The sequence below is a fragment of the Delphinapterus leucas genome, chromosome 7 (genome assembly GCF_059928025.1).
Source record: "Delphinapterus leucas isolate spDelLeu-1000000601 "Yukka" chromosome 7, BTC_Dleu_Yukka2, whole genome shotgun sequence".
In the NCBI taxonomy this organism is placed as follows: domain Eukaryota; kingdom Metazoa; phylum Chordata; class Mammalia; order Artiodactyla; family Monodontidae; genus Delphinapterus; species Delphinapterus leucas.
The window spans coordinates 99,472,598-99,487,259 of record NC_143135.1 but is presented as its reverse complement, the minus strand read 5'-3'; the positions used below and the strand labels follow the sequence as shown (position 1 = coordinate 99,487,259).

Genomic DNA, 14,662 nt, shown 5'->3' with positions numbered 1-14,662 from the left:
CCTTGTCACCCAATAAAACCCTACTCAAAACACATCCACCAGAAACTAACACAACATTGCAAATCAACTCTACTTCAATAAAGAAAATTTAAAAAAAAACGCATCCCCATCCCACCACCCTCAGCTGTTTCCTTTCCACTGTGGCACTGTCAAGGAAGATGATAAATGGGACACTAGTTTGAAAATGAAATGCCCTCCAGCTGCAAGTCATCATTGCTGTGAAAACTACACACATTAAAAGGAAGGACCAAGTTTGCCCTCCCTTTGATTCTGTCCAGTGTCCTGTGTGTTTTGTTTGTAAAGCAACCTTTACACTGTCACAAAGGCTTTCATCTGTAATACTTTATCTTCCCAGTGACCCTAGCAGTGAGGACAGATGTTATTACCCTCATTTTTACAATTTATTGAAGTGACGCACAGGAAGATATCCAAGGTCAGAGATAAAAACACAATAACTGATCCATGACAAAGCCAGAACTTGAACCTGGGTCATCTGAAGCCACTCAGAGGCCACCCAAATCTCATCAAGTGCATCAGCTCTGGAAAGCAGGTCCCTTGGAGCACCAGCATTTTACCAGCCCTGATTTTAGTTGGGTATGTCACGAAACGACGTGTGGCTACTCAGTTCCATCCGTATTTTACAAGTGTGGAAGTGCAAAGTTCTGCAAAACAATTTCTCACAGGAGCTGGTGTCAGGGGGTCAGGACTAAAGAGCTTCAGGATCTGAGCCACTGCATTCCTCCCAAGTCCCCCCACCCTTCCACTTGTCTCCCATATTTCACTCTCAGCCGACTGGGCGGTTCTCCAGGTAACTGCCCTCACCTGTGGCCCCTCCAGACAGGTGGTGCCAGACCAGCCAGGCCTCCCTGCCCCCAGCTCACACAGCCAGGCCTCTGACTTTAATGAAAGGAGCTCATGTTACCAAGCAACTGTTGTTTATTCTCAACTGTTCAGGCCTCCTTTTCCTGCAGACACAAGACATCCAACACCTGTCTACTACTTCTGGAGCCCTGCAAACTCCAAAGTCCATTATTCAGCAGAAACTTCCAGGAGGGAACTTAAGTGAAAAATAGCAGGTGAGAAGCTAGATTTCTCCTGGGTGCCCACCCAAGTGAGTGGGACGCAGAAGGGGCAGGTCCCCACCCACACCCACCCACATCCCTCCAGCCCCAGGGATGCCAAGGGCAGGCAGCTCCCAATAGCACGGACAGGTGTGTCCCCTCCAACGCGGCTGCCACAGGACAGTCAGTCCCCCCCATCGAGGTGACGACACAGACTCTCTCTCCCGCAGGACATGGGCTGGCTCACGGACCAGAGAAAGAAGTGGGCAGTGGGCATTCACGAAGAGGAACTTGTTGCTATCAGAGAAACTGGAAATTCTGATAGAAATGTGGACGAGGCCGTAAGAGCAGCGTAATGAACTGTCTTCAAATACAGAATGAAGCACGGCCGGATCATATACTGAAACGCTTCTTCCGTTGCCAACCAAGAGGAAATGAGTTTGTGTAGTACTCTGTGTGGGAGATTCAGGTTAGATGATAAACATTTCCTGAGAGAAAGGCCAATTAAGGGCTGGAATGGATGACCAAAGATGGTTAGAGGGCAGCTTTCTCTGCACATCTTTAAAGGTAACTGGAGCCTAGTTAGAGGCAGAGGCAGGAAAGAATGATCTCGTAAAGGCCCAACCATGGGGTCTGTGGGCCCCAGATTCTCTCTCTTTTAAATAAAAGCAATTCACATATGCCTAAAACAAAGTCCATTTAAACTGATGCATTTCTGGCCCAGGGCGTTTTGATTACTGGATACTAAATACCTCCCTGAAACCCACAGACAGTTTTAATATCTTGCACCATGAAACAGAAATACGAGGGTGGTGAAGGACAAGGGGCTGGGAGTGGGGACAGCGGGGACAGGTGAAATTGGAGAGAGCAAGCTTCAAGCCCTCCCCTGGTAGCCTGAGTCTGTTCCCTCCTCTAATCCCTACCTCATCGCCCTGTACAGCAGCTCGTTACTGGAGCCATCAGTGCGGTTTCTGCACTCAGTTTGTGTGATTAGAGGGTGCTGGAGGATGCTGGCTAAGCACAATCTAAATAAAACCACAGTGGACCAGCCTCCACGTCCAGCTTCTCCTTCTGAGAAAAAGGAAGAAAGAGCTGCAAGACTTTTCCCGGATCTCAGTTCCCAAGGATGGTGCGCTGGGCGAGGTCTCTCAGCCTTGGGAAACGCGCAAGGTTGGCAGCACGCTTCCGCCAGCCTTCGGTGGCCGATGCCAGGGTGAGCAATGACGTCACCCCAGGAGGACTGTCACCAGATAAGCCTGCCTGGTTTAACTGCTCATCGAAAGGCTTAGGAGTCAATCCAGACTATTCTGCACAACATTTGGCTGACCCTGATTTTGCGGACAGACATCATCACTTGTCCTCTAAATCTTCCAAAGGGCATCAGGGCTGGACAAGACTTCCTGCGGCCACCCCACCCGTCTCCTTGTCGTCCATCCCGGAGGAGGCAGGTGGCCTGCTCTGGGTTGCTTGCTGCTTTCCTCTGAAGGGTCCAAATACTATGGGCACCGTAAACTAGTGACTGCGTGCACAGGCCCACAGGCCTGTTCTCTGAGCTTCTGACCCTTTCCACCACTTACCAGCTGTTGGATTTGGTGATGAGTTATTTAATTTCTCTTTGTGTCTCTGTCTCCACACCTAAAAAAAATCAGGATAATTAATAGTGTCTGTGGGACTTCCCTGGTGGTCCAGTGGTTAAGACTCTGCACTCCCAATGCAGGGGGGCCAGGTTCGATCCCTGGTCAGGGAACTAGATCCTGCGTGCCACAACTAAGACCCGGCACAGCCAAATAAATAAATATTTTTTAAAAATAGTGTCTCCCTCCTGCAGCTGTTGTGAGAGCATCTGAACAGCGTAGGGCATTTAGAATAGTGCTTGGCACCTAGGAAGTGCTCTATAAATGTTGGCCTTTTTGTACCTAATTAAGTCTCCATCATAAGACCTGTGTTAGGAAACATGACTACTCGCGTTGATTTTCCATTCAGTTTAATTCTAAGAGTACACGTTAAGCTACAGCAGTGTGTGAGGCTCCTTACTAAGCGCTGGGGAGACAGCAAGACAAGCATGACACGGGATGTGCGTTGGAGCATACAGCCTAGCAGGGCAGAATTAATTAAGTGCAAAACGTAAGCGCTAACAGCTGTGAGTGGAAAATGGATAAATTTTAACCAGAGGGAAAGAGGTGGTCTGGGAAGGCTCCATGGAGGAATTAGTATTTAAGTGAAGACTTAACATATGAATTTCAGTAGAAAAAAGGAATGGAGCATTCTGGAATAAAGGAAACATTTGAGTAAAGGCACTGAAGAGAATAAAACCCATGGAGAGTTTCTGAAAATAGGAAGAAAGAAGTCAGGGCTTATGGAAGGACACAGAGGAGATGAGGACGGACAAACAAGAGGGTCATATTGGTGAGTACTTAAAGTTTAGTTTATTCTTTAAACAAAGGGATGCTATTCAAGTTTTTTTTCTTGGGGGGGGCGGGCAGTAACATTATCAACCTGTATTTGAGGAACAGCAGTTCTGGTGACAGTGTGAAATATATACTGGAGAAGCAAAAGATGGGACACACAGAGGCCAATCCAGAGACTGTCATTCAATCGGTCCATAATTTTGGAGTATCAGCTATATACATGGCAAACAGTGCAGGTAAGTGATGGAGAAAATGAAATAGGGCGGGAGAAAAATGTGGGATGAGAGGAGGTGGGCAAGGGAAAGAAAAGTCCTATGAAGATTTATTCAGAGGCACAGATTAGAAGAAAACCAAGAGTGTGGGATGATTCGGAAGTCAAGGGAAGGAAGGAGCCAGTGTTTGTTGAATGACTACCGCAAGCCAGACACCGGGCAAAGTGCTTCACACACAAAATCCCATTTAAGCCTCCCAACCACCCTGAGAAACAGACATCGAAAGTCCCATGTTAGGGGCTTCCCTGGTGGCGCAGTGGTTGGGAGTCTGCCTGCCGATGCAGGGGACACGGGTTCGTACCCCGGTCCGGGAGGATCCCACATGCCGCGGAGCGGCTGGGCCCGTGAGCCGTGGCCGCTAAGCCTGCGCGTCCGGAGCCTGTGCTCCGCAACGGGAGAGGCCTCAACAGTGAGAGGCCCGCGTACCGCAAAAAAAAAAAAAAAAAAAAAAAAGTCCCATGTTAGGATGAGGAGAGATTTTAAAAGGTGCCTGACTTGCCCAAGTTCACACAGCAAGTGGAAGAGGAGCACAAATGTAAATCAGGGTCTCCCTGCTTTAAAGCTCATGCTTTTTCAATTACACCACATTTCAGAAAGATAAGTGATGCCCAATGCTGTAATGAAGTCAGGCAGGAGGAAGACTGAGATAATCCCATTAAATTTTGTAATTGGGTCATTGGTGACCTCTGAGGGAACAGCGGTGGTGAGGGCAGGAGACGGAATGCGATTGCCATAGGTGGAAGAGCACGGAGCGAAGCAATACATGGAGGCTGCAAGAGACCGTGCTTTCCAGAAACCAGGCAGTGGAAGGAGTGCCTTTCATTTCTATTCGTTCTTAAACAGTTATTGAGCGTCTTCTATGTGATAAACACTCTTCGAGGATCTGGAGTTAGACTGGGAAAAGTTGTGTGTGTGTGTGTGGTGTGTGTGTGTGTGATTGTTGGCAGATGTTATGTTTCAGAGGAACAAAATGTGACTGTACAATTATGCCATTTAAAATGGAGTTCTGCCTATATCTGCTAAGAAAATTGAAGCTTGGGGGTGTACCTGGTAATCTAGCAAATCAATCAAAAAGTATTTAATATGCCCAGACTCTAAGCATACCATAACACTGGGTACTGTAAAAGGTTTCTGAAAAGTTTCTGCAAAACTATTTATTCCTCAAAATAATTTTTGAATGTTTATCAGAGATGACCCTGGCCTCAATTGCTTCAAATCTTGAGGCAGGGGGGAGAACAGAAAACCAATCCAAGAACTACAGTTTGGTAAGAAAATCCTCTTCAATAGAAGCATGTACCAAATGCAGTGTGAGCCCACAGGAGAGAGAGCTTGATCCAGAAAGAACTTCATGGAGGAGACAGCACCTACCCAAGGTGGAAGGTTAGCAGAGGAGTTTTCCAGCTAGACCAAGGGGGGCATGCTTCCAGGCAGAAGGACCACTTGTGCAAAGGCACTGAGGTGTAAAAGAGAGCAGGGTATATTCTTGGAATCACAAAAAGAACAGCCTGGATCATAATGTTCCATTAGGTGAGGGATGAAAGCAAGAGATTACATCTACTATAAATCTTCCTTCATTCACCCATTTAAACACAAATTGATTGAGCACGCTATGTTCTACGTGCTAGAAAACAAGGTGGGGGTGTGTCTGTGCACATAACCAAGTCTGTGCCCTGGAGGAGTTTACATCCTGGTGATCATAAAATTCCAGAATGATGGAACAGAGATTTCAAAGATCTGACCCAACCATCACTTTATCTCCACTGTTCCTTCTGTTTCAGAGATTAGAGAAGGAGGCACAGGGAGGTTACAGACATTTACTAAAGTCGCATATCAAACAGCCAAGGATTCACAGATGATAAAGTGCTTTGCAAGCAAAGACCAAGACAGGACCTGGAGGCTTAACTCACTCAAAGAGAAGGGCCCCAAAGCTCTAGGAAATGATTCCTTTCAAGCACTAAAGCAACCACCTAAGGCTTTTATTTCTGACAGAAACGCGGGCTATTCCACCTCCCTTAAATCAGAAAAGTAGCCTCCTTTTACAAAGACGCAAACCCGGATCCAGAGCAGTAGAGATGTTGGAACAGTGCTTCCAGGGTTGACCAGAAGCGTGGTAACTTCTTGCCCTGGGGTATGACGCTGAAACTATAAAAGCTGCCCAGTTTGTTCTGATGGATACAATGGCATGTTTGACAAGCATGACAGGGACACTAGCCTTTACATACCACTTCAAACCAAAAATTCGAGTTATTTTGTTGTGACACAGGAAGGGGCTAAAGAAGGTTGGGCTCAGGAGAGGCATTTTAGCCCCTGCAATCCACATCTGGACAAAGATTCCCACTGCAACCTGAGTTATTTATCCTTCGGCAAGGAACACATCTGGAGGGAGTAAGTGTAGATAATTCATTCCTGTAAAATTCTGCATTTAGTGTGAGCTCTTGCCTTGAAATGAAAGTCACACTGTCAGATGTTCCCACTTTTCAGGAATAAATAGTCCACCACCCTCTACCCTGGCTGTACTCTGCCCGCAACTGCCCCCTAGTAGCAACGCCGGTGCTTGCATTCCCCCACTCCTCCTCTAGAAGCTAAGACCCTGGACCACTGCCCACAAAATTCACAATTCAGTGACTGCTTGGTATTTTAAACACTCTGAAATTGGGATTTGGGGATTGGTTATGCTGGGTGATCTCTGAAGTCTCGACTGTAGCTCTCACAGTCTATGAACTGGAAAGGTCTACTTTGCTTTAAGCAATCCTGATGTATGAAAACACAGATTTTAAAAATGTATGCACTGGGGGTGGGCTTCCCTGGTGGCGCAGTGGTTAAGAATCCCCCTGCCAATGCAGGGGACACGGGTTCGAGCCCTGGTCCAGGAAGATCCCACATGCCGCAGAGCAACTAAGCCCGTGTACCACAACTACTGAGCCTGTGCTCTAGAGCCCGTGAGCCACAACTACTGAGCCCAAGTGCCACAACTACTGAAGCCCATGTACCTAGAGCCCAAGCTCCACAACAAGAGTAGCCACCACAATGAGAAGCCCGTGCACCGCAACGAAGAGTAGCCCCCGCTCGCCACAACTAGTGAAAGACCGTGTGCAGCAACGAAGACCCAACACAGCCAAAAATAAATAAAATAAAATAAATTAATTTTTTAAAAAATAATAAAACAATTAAAAGGTATGTACTGGGGGGACTTCCCTGGTGGTGCAGTGGTTAAGACTCCATGCTCCCAATGCAGGGGGCCCGGGTTCGATACCAGGTCAGGGCACTAGATCCTACATGCATGCTGCAACTAAGAGTTCACATGCCACAACTAAGGAGGCTGCCTGCCGCAACTAAGACCTGGCATAGCCAAATAAAAATAAATAAATACCTTAAAAAAATGTATGCATTGTAATGATCATCTTATAATACAAAGCATTTGTTTTACAAAAAGGATTCATTAAGATAGATTGTTTCTTTAGGTGTAGGAGCATTTTTATTCAATTAATCAACTTGAATACGGCACACTCTACGAGGAGACCACCATTGAACACCAGATGTCCACATGAACCTGAAACGTCACTGAATGCTGAGTGATCTTGTTTCTTCATAGTTCCAGGAAAAGAAAGAGCTCCGTTTCCCATACCCTCAACCACTCCCTTGATGTAAGTTAGTACTTTGGGAAGACATATTAACTCTGACAGTTGGAAAGTTTTATGAGCAATAGAACTTCCTTAGGCAATAGAATTATAGGCCTGGAAGACACATCAGATACTTAGTCCAATTTCATTAGCTATCTGGTCCATTCTTCCTCTGCCCTGTCCCACCCAAGGTCACAAAAAGAAACTGGGGCACTGGTAAGCTCAATCTTGGACCAAGGTCATAAGGCTGAAATGGAAATTGCTTTCTGTTAAGTCAAATATCTTTTGGTCAAATTCCACCTTAATTCCTTCCAGTGTTGTTTTGGAGGTAGTATTTTGACCTCAAAGAATAATTAAAAAAAAATGGTACTCAGGAATCCAGATACTCATTCTGCTTTTGTCCACACACATTCTGTGTGCATCTAATTCCCTCATAAACCCACAGAGAGCAAGAAGTTAATGAAACACAAACACCTCCCTAGAACTGATCCCAACACATGAACGTTCAGATTTGCACAAAAGACATCACAGTGTTTATTGCTTTTGCAAAGGCCTTTGGGCTTTAAACAAATAGAATTCCTTGATGTGGGAAATTCCCCTCATGCATTTCAAATATTGCTCAATTGATACACAATTTTGCAACAATACTACTCCTTAATGAACGTATGTCTGTGAATGATCAACTTACATGCTCATATTCTTTCATTTCAAAGCAAATATATGATAACGATGGCTTGAACCAAATGAAAAATCTGTTTTAGCCAAGCATAGATTAGAAATGTTCCAATGGCCTAAAAATTTGCAGATTCATCTAAAATTTCTCGAGCCAGGCACTGTGTTTTCTCATTTAAGCCTCACGAAAATCCTGAGGTCGTGCCAATTTTCCCATTTTAGAGATGAAGAAAACCAAGCCCAGAGAGATCAGCTTTAGGTGCTAAGATGCGATTCAAACCCAAGTAGTCTGAACCCCAAACCGGTGTTTTCTGCACTCCTCCATGTTACTCTATTTCAACTTCCTGTAAAAAATATATTGTCAGTCACTATTCAACTGGTTCTCCCTGCCATTTTTTGTGACGACTTTGATTTGCAATTTGGTAAATAAACTGATACTTGCGACTGTGATTCTACAAACTGAGACACTGTTTTCCTGTCTAATGCGGTCAGTTCCTATTTGTTCCCTATCTAAAACACACCACAAAGTTAATACCAATTTCCTTGGGTCTTCCTATTGAATTCTAAATACTCTGAAAAGAAACTCTATCCCAAACATTTAGTAGAATTCACTTGGTAGAAGTGCTTGCAAGAAACACTTTATTTTTGGCTGCGTTGGGTCTTCGTTGCTGTGCGCGGGCTTTCTCTAGTTGCTGCGAGCGGGGTCTACTCTTGTTGCGGTGCGCGGGCTTCTCATTGCGGTGGCTTCTCTCGTTGTGGAGCACGGGGCTCTAGGCGTGCGGGTTTCAGCAGTTGTGGCTCGCAGGCTCTAGAGCGCAGGCTCAGTAGTTGTGGCACACGGGCTTAATTGCTCCGCCGCATGTGGGATCTTCCCGGACCAGGGCTCGAACAGTGTCCCCTGCATTGGCAGGTGGACTCCCAACCACTGCGCCGCCAGGGAAGTCCAAGAAGTACTTTGTATTGGCACGTTCTGGTCACGTAAGCAGTTTCTCATTTGCAACTAAAGAAGTCAGTGAAGCCCTAATTCCTAATTTGTACCCAAGTGTCTCTCTCACACCTCTTACCTGTTAAGAAGTCCACCTGTAGATCTCAGGTGAGTCAGCAGGGCTCTGCAGGTGCTGGTGCCTGGAGGCTTCTGTCACTGAGATTTTTCCACACAATGCTCCAAGCAGGGCCTGTGCACAAACAGGGCAGCTTGAGGCTCCACTCAGTTGGTTTGCTTAAAACGAGGCTTGCCACCGTCTGCTGAAATAGTAGCTTAGTAAACACTAAAGACTTTTAAAAGTATCTTCTCTGTGGCCTTTGGGTTCTAATTTAGCTTCCACAGGTAGATCTAACTTGTTTGCAGGACTTAGGAAGGCAGTAGCTTCAATCTTGCTAGCCAGGGCAAAGTCTCTGTTCTTGAAGGCTGGCTCACATGATCGCACTCTGTGCAAGCTCACCCTTGCATCCTCGGACCTTGGAATCAGGACATTAGACTCCATCCCCACCGAAACGAAATCTCCCAGCTTAACCAGAGAGCGACTAGTCAGTACTCCTTGGTCCCACTGTCCTTCAGGCAGGGCCCCACCAGGATACTGAAAACCTAGGTTACTGCTCTGCCTTTCTCACTCTCCTCTTCTCTTTCTTCCCTCTCTCTGTCTCTGTCTCTTTTTTTCTCTCTCTTTCGCACACACACCCCATTCTTAGAGATTCTCCCCCCTTCCTTCAATGACCAGACACTGTTCATCCAAAAATAAATGGTGGGTTCCCCATCGGGGAGGCGTCCAAGCAGAGACTGAACGCGTGGAGGACATTCTCACATTGAGGTTGAGACCAGATGATTTCGGCGGGCACTTCCAGGTCCAAGGCTGATAGTATCCCAGAGGTTCCAACGTGCTGGAACAAGTCCACAATAGCTTCTAATTGTCCTTTTGTGACTTCTCCTTCTTTTCTTTTTTGAGAATGTCCTCCACATTCATTTAAATCAACCCTTACTTGTATAAAAAGACCTTGGCGCACTTTACCCACACTGCTTTGCAACACATCTTTTTCCACCCTGTATCATAATTACTCGTGTACCTTTTCCACATCCCCTCAGACTGTAATGCCACCAAGGCAAGATTTCTGTCCCATTCATCTGTGTCATCCTGTTACGGAGCTCACCGCCCCACATGGTGTATCTGCTCAGTGAACGTCTGTGAGTGAAGAAATGGTGGGTGGGGCAGTGTTGGTGGAGGGGAGTCAGGAGGACTGAAGAGGCACCCAGTGCAGTTAGCTTCCCAGCCCCATGCTCTCTGGGGGTTGCTTGCCCTTCTGGAGAGACGAAGGCTGAAGAACACGGTCCATCTCAGCCCTGCAGTGTCCCTTGGGACAGCTCTGACCATGGTCGTACTTTCCCTCAGATCATCACGACACACTCATGCTACATTGCATAGGAGGTCTCAGGAGAAGTCACCTGGGACTATAATGCTCCTTGCCCAGAACATCCATTCCTGATTAACTAAAAGCTCAGGTTTCTTAGGTAAGGGTGTTTGGACTATGGATCTTTGGGGAGCGATTAAAGGAAGGGACAAGAATGCATTTGGAAACAGCTGCTTTCCTATCAACTCTTAAGAAAACACCCTGAAATGGAGTTAAATCAATTCTCCCTCAGGGACTGGTGAGGGCCTCAGTTTAACCACTCCTGTGAGAAAGGATTTCATCCTACTCTCTTGCTCAGATCTCCAGATAGGCCCAGCTCCCAGCTTCCCCTTGTGGGAAGCCCAGGCCCACTTGAGTTCTGCGGCTGCCCTGCACTCCAAAAAATAACCACCCTCTTCCATGGTTTCCTGTCCCAAGGATGTTTGCCAATCTTGATTATAAGGCCAATGTTAAGTCACGATTTAGTTCCACAATTAAATGACTGTTCATTCCGTTTGAGTTTCAAAGGGGAAAAAATACCTTAGAGGAAGCCACCCGCCACATTTTATAGATAAGGAATTCAGCTCAAGAAGTGCCTCTCTGTTGGCTTTGTTAGCCTGTTTGCTGCGGTACAAAGACGAAGTTAATCCATTAATTACGGAGGAGCTGAGTCCAGAACCACAGTAGCACATACTCTGTAAAAAATAAACTTTAAGAACAGTTTTTGATTTACTGAAGTTACCACATACTTCTACACGTTAAACTGCTTTATCCTTCCTGTTACTGTTTTACTAACAGTGCTCTCTACAGCACACTGTCAAAATAATTTGTTTTCCATTTTATGGGCACTAAGTGCCTTATACGGGTAAGAGTTTGGCCCAGCTTCCAGAAACAATTTGCTTGTTTTCTGAGGGGAAATGTTACAAAGAGCTACTGACGTACACAGGTTCTATGCCGAAGGTGGGAAGGGAATTTTATGTAAACTAGACCAATCCAAACACAATCATAGTAGGACTAGCTAACATTTACTGCACACTTACTGTGAATCAGGCATGATCTCGATTAATCCTCAAATCACCCCAATGAGGTAGTTGTTACCCCCATTTTCAAATGAGAAAAAATGAGGCTTGGAAAGGTCATGTAAAGACACACAGCTAATCAGCTGGGTTGGGGTTCAAACTGCACAACTGAAACCAAGCAGGACCCTGTGGGGCTCCTGGGCACGAAGCCTTTCTGTGTCCCCCGTTTCTTGTTTGTAGGGAACAGCCTCCAGCCTCCATGACCTTCCCTGAGTGTCAAAGGGCAGATGCGAGCAATTACTAATCAGGGAAGGGAGGGGATGCAGAGACAAAGGAGGAGACTACCTGCGGCCAGATTAAAGCAGTGCAGGCCCTGCACACACCCTGATTCTTATTAGCAACTCTGTCCTTGAACCGTTGCTATAAAACTCCTCACCAAATCCCCCCAGGTTGGGACGCAGTGTTTTTGAGGGGCAGGAGCCTGCCGTGTCCGCCTTAGCCTGCAAAGCAATAAAGCTATTCTTTTCTACTTCAACCAAAACTCTGTCTCCGAGATTCAACTCGGCACCAGTGCGCAGAGGCCGGGTTTTTGGCATCGCAATCTGACGCCAGAGTTTGTGCCCTCCCATGGTTAGCTTGGTCTCTCCGCTGGCGTGGAATGATCTCTGTCTTCAACGGCAGCATCTTGGTCCTAAACTGGTACCTGATTCGATAACTCGTTCATACGCCTATCCTACACAGTTATGGCACGTGCCTTGTAAAAATATGCATTCTTAATATCCATCACATGACCAGTTTGAGATAAATGTCAGTACTGGTATGTGCAGATACGAATTCCCAAAGCTGGCAGACATATCTGCATATCCTTGACATTTACAGCATACTTTCCAGTTACATTGAGCTCATAATACTCCTCTATTTCCTCATGTATGGTTGACAGTATGACCTAGCAGTTACATGCATGGTTCTGAAATAGAATGGCTGGGTTCAAAGCCTGGATCCACCATTTACTAACAAGTTAACTAATGTCTCAGTGCCTCAGTTAACCCACGTGAAAAATCAGACTGTTAACCACAGTGCCTGTGTTATGGGCTTGTTGTAAGATATAAACAAGATCATACACATAAAGCTCTTGGCACAATCCCTAGCACATAGTAAATGCTAAGAAAAGCCCATGGAGGTATAACTTTTGCACCCGCCATCGTGTGTATAAGCATTGCACACTCATCGCTAATGTAATAAGGGCCATCGAGCAGCAAGGGATGTCTGGTTGCACAGACACATCATACATACACCAGGGAGCCCTCTAAATATCCACGTCGCACAGTGCTACACAGGCTGCACGTATGAAATCCACGTATCATTTCAGTAGTTCCCCACTTACAAAAAAAGAGATGGATAAAGACGGAGGTCAACTTCATAGCTTAAAATACAGGTTTTTTAATTTTAAGGCCTGTGGAGAAGGGGGGAGGTGAAAAATGGTAACAATTGGAACGATTATGACCATGATCGTGATCATTATCACTAGTATGAACAGAACTCTCAGCGTCCGGCATCTCAGATTTCCGTACTTGCCTTTTCTAAGGGAACGAGAGAATGCTCGATTGCTTCCTAACAATGGAATGGTTTTTGCCCGTTCAATTATCAGCTCCATCACACCCCACACAGAAGTTAAAAGATGGCATCTGGGTCTTCTGTTCAAGTGGGTGACCCTTCTATCCCTTTCATTACAGGAGAGGCAACTGGTCAAGTTAATGCAATGTACTGTAACTAATGCCTTGGAAATACCCCGAGCACGACAGTCTTAATCCACTTTGAAGGCCGGCTGTATTCAGAATGTGAGGCTTTATACTAAGCTTTATATTATAGTAAAATCAGCTACAGGGGAAAATTCTCTTTGAACCAAAGAGAAACCATTTTTATTTATTTCTATAACTTACAAGACACTGATGCCAGAGGGAAAAACCGCAAACAAACCTCAACAATAAGATACCAATTTACCCCTTGGCTGGGCTACAGCAACGGCAGCCATGTGGATTTTGCACAAAGTCCATGTATGTGTGCACGATATCTGGAACGCTTATGGGCATCACGGAGTCAACAATTAACAGGGATTCTTAATAGGAAACACTTAAAACAAAACTCGAAGTCCAGTTTTACCAACAAAAAGCAAAATGGCAAAAGTTAGCGATTAAATGGTGACTAACAAGAAAGGACTCTTGCTTATCGTGCAAGTTCTAAGCTCCTCAGAGAGGACCCAGAAGAGGGAGAGCTCCACGCTTTCCCTCTGATCCCTCCTCAGGTGCTTCGTGGAACGTTCCATTCATTCCTGAATTTCAACAGACAAAACGGGATGTGCAAATGGTCCCTGAGTTCTTGTGGAAGTTTTCCAATGTCCCCTCACCACCACCACCCCCCGTCCCATAATTACGTTTCCTCATGTTGGTCGATCAGTTCTCTATTCCAGACACATTCCCCCAGCGCAGCCACCAATGCAACGAGGGAAAGGCAGGAAAGGTCACAGCAGAGTGCCCCATAGCTCTCATTTTGACAGTATATGTGCTTTGCTGCATTTCTCAAAGGTATAAGGGGTGATACCGAATAAAGGAGGAAGTGGAACTTTTCTCCACTGCTGGCTTGGAGGGCAGGAAACCACGTGTGTCCCACCTTCCAGTAAGGGTGAGAGTCCTTACCCTTAGGTGAACTCAGGGCAGACTGTGATATAATTGATGTTCTTTTGCAGGCAGGTAATACTCAAACTCAAGACGGATTCTGTCTAAAAACAATACTTATAAGGTAAGGAAGAGAATAGATACAGGTCTTTGAGTTTCTTAGCTTAAAAAATGAAGTCAGACAAAGTTATGGGGAAAATAGTATACTTAGGGAGTGGGGCTTTATATAATAGCACCAAGGTTTTGGAAAGCAACACGGAAAAATTTAGTTAGAGCCTAACACCTTTGCCCTTACATTCCTGCACTTACCAGCTTTGTTATTTGGAGGAATAGGGTTTGGGAGTTAGGGAGACCTGAATATAAATCCTAGCTCTATATTCACTGCCTACGTGACTTAGCCAAGCTACTTACTTTTCTAGGTTTCATTTTCTCTTCTGTGCAAAAGGAGAAAAATAATACACACTTCCCGGGTTGTGAAATTAAATGATACACTACAAGTAAAGTGCCTGGCACATAATAGGCACTCAACAAATTGCTTTAGGTTTTGTTTCTCTTT

At 45.6% G+C, this 14,662-nt stretch overlaps 1 non-coding gene across 1 annotated transcript; it reads left to right on the top strand.

The window, feature by feature from the left end:
* Positions 1–2,735: 2,735 nt before the first annotated feature.
* TRNAG-CCC (transfer RNA glycine (anticodon CCC)) lies at positions 2,736–2,808 on the top strand. Its single transcript has one exon. It is a non-coding gene; the product is annotated as a tRNA-Gly (tRNA).
* Positions 2,809–14,662: the final 11,854 nt, after the last annotated feature.